Genomic DNA, 2,631 nt, shown 5'->3' with positions numbered 1-2,631 from the left:
GTTTTGGAATCAGGGTGACATTTGCTTCATGGAACATACTAGGGAGGATTCCTTGCTTCTCTATGTTTTGGAAAAGGTTATGCAATGTAGGTACTAGTTACTCTTTGAAGGTTTGGTAGAATTCTGGTGGGAAACCATCTGCTACAGGGCTTTTTCTTTTTGGAAGATTTTGTATTGTTGATGCAATTTCTGTGTTTGATATAGCTCTATTCAAAATTTCTAATTCTTTCTGATTGAGATCAGGACGGTGATGTGATTCCAGGTATTGGTCCATTTTCTCTACACTTTGCTATTTCTGGGCATAGAATTTTTTGTACTACTCAGTGAGGATCTTTTGTATTTCTGCAGTATCTCTTATTTCCCCCTTATTTCTGATTGGAGTTATTAGAGATCTTGCTTTTTTGTTTCTGTTCTGTTTCTGGACAAGGGCTTATCCATTTTATTAATCTTTTAAAAGAACTATTTTTTTTGTTTCACTGATCTTTCAAATGATTCTTGTATTTCTGACTTCATTTAATTCTGCTTTAATTTTGGTTGTTTCTTTTTTTATGCTGGGTGTGGGGTTGGATTGTTCTTTTTTTTTTTTCCAGTTGCCTGAGATGGCTCATTAGGATATTGACTTCTCTTTTTGTTTTCTTGATGAAGGCATCTAATGCTATAAATATCCCTCTTAGGACTACCACAGGTTTTAATAGCTTGTGGCTTTATTATCATTTTTTTCAAGAAATCTAATGATTTCTTCTTAATATCATTCTTAACCCTGTCATTCAGCATAAGGTTATGTAGTTTCCATAACTTTATTTGGATATGAAGATTTCTACTGTTGTTGAGTTCAACTTTTATTTTGTGACAGTCTAAGAAGGTACAGGGAGTAATTTCTATTTTTTTCAACTTTGGAGGTTAAACTTGTGTCCTAAGATACGATCAATTTTGGAAGATGATTCATGGGCTGATGAGAAGAATGTGTATTTAGTTTTGTTAGGATGAAATGTTTTGTATATGGGTCATGTTTATTACTTCTTTGTTTAGTTTCTGCTTGGAGACTATATCCAGTACTGTCAAAGGGGTGTTAAAATATCCAACTATTATGGGGCGGTGCCTGTGGCTCAAAGGAGTAGGGTGCTGGCCCCAATGCCAGAGGTGGTGGGTTCAAACTCAGCCCCAGCAAAAAATTGCAAAAAAAAAAAATATCCAACTATTATGGTGCAGGAAGATATCACATTGTTCAGATCTGTTTAGAGTTTGTTTTTTGCACTGATGAGCATTTAGATTGGGTGTGTAAATGTTAATTATTGAAATCTCTTCATGTTGTTTGTTTCCCTTGATCAGTATGTAGTGTCCATTCTTGTCTTTCCTTATTTTGTTGGTTTAAAACCACTCATATATGCAAATGATATTTTAAGCCATGCTTTTTTCTAATTTCAATTTGTCTGGATTATTGTTTCAATCCCTTCACCTTGAGTCATTTTTTTTCTTATTTCTTATAGCATAACTGTGTATATTAGTGCAACCATGGGGTACAGTGTGCTGTTTTCATATACATTTTAAAATACTCTCATCAAACTGGTTAACATAACATCCATGCCATTTTCTTAGTTATTGAGTTAAAACGTTCATACTCTGCTTTTAGAAAGATTCCCTTGTACCCTTGTAAGATAAACCATAGAGGTGACCACACCAATCACCCTCCCTCCCCCCATCCACCTCCCTCACTTTGTCTCTCCCACCCCTTCCCATATTCTAAGGCTATAATTAGGTTATGACATTCCTATAAAAGCTATGAATTAGTTTCAAAATAGGGCTGTGTACAGTGGATACTTTTTCTTTCATTCTTGAGATACTTTGATAAGAAGAACATTTTCTAATTCCATCCATATAAACATGAAGGAGGTAAAGTCTCCATTTGTCTTTAGGGCTACATAGTATTCCATGGTGTAGATATACCAAAATTTATTGATCCATTTGTGGGTCGATGGGCATTTGGGTTTCTTCTGTGACCTAGCAATTGTGAATTGGGTTGCAATAAACATTCTGATACAGATATCTTTGTTGTAATTCAATTGCTGGTCTTCTGGATATATACCTAATAAAGGGATCGCAGGATCAAATGGGAGGTCTAATTTTAGTTCTCTCAGTGTTCTCCAGATGTCTTTCCAAAAGGAACGAATAAATTTGCATTCCCACCAGCAGTGTAGAAGTGTTCCCTTTTCTCCACATCTGCGCCAACATCTCTGGTTTTGGGATTTTGTGATATGGGCTAATCTCACTGGGGTTAGGCGGTACCTCAAAGTAGCTTTGATTTACATTTCTCTGATGATTAAGGATGGAGAGCAATTTTTTTTCATATATCTGTAGGCCATGCGCCTCTCTTCTTTAGAGAAATTTCTATTCAAGTCCCTTGCCCACCCTGAGATGGAATTGCTTGTTTTTTTCTTGCTAATATGTTTGAGTTCTCTGTGGATTCTGGTTATTAAACCTTTGTCAGAGACATAACCTGCGAAAATCTTCTCCCATTATGACGACTGTCTGCTTGCCTTACTTACTGTGTTCTTGGCTGTGCAGAAGCTCTTTAGTTTGATCAGGTCCCAAGAGTGTATTTTTGATGTTGCTTCAATTGCTCGGGGTGTCCTC

The sequence above is a fragment of the Otolemur garnettii genome, unplaced genomic scaffold, assembly GCF_000181295.1.
Source record: "Otolemur garnettii isolate 467f Iridium unplaced genomic scaffold, OtoGar3 scaffold00009, whole genome shotgun sequence".
NCBI classification, from domain to species: domain Eukaryota; kingdom Metazoa; phylum Chordata; class Mammalia; order Primates; family Galagidae; genus Otolemur; species Otolemur garnettii.
The sequence above is the reverse complement of the archived record's forward strand: the minus strand, read 5'-3'. Positions refer to the sequence as shown.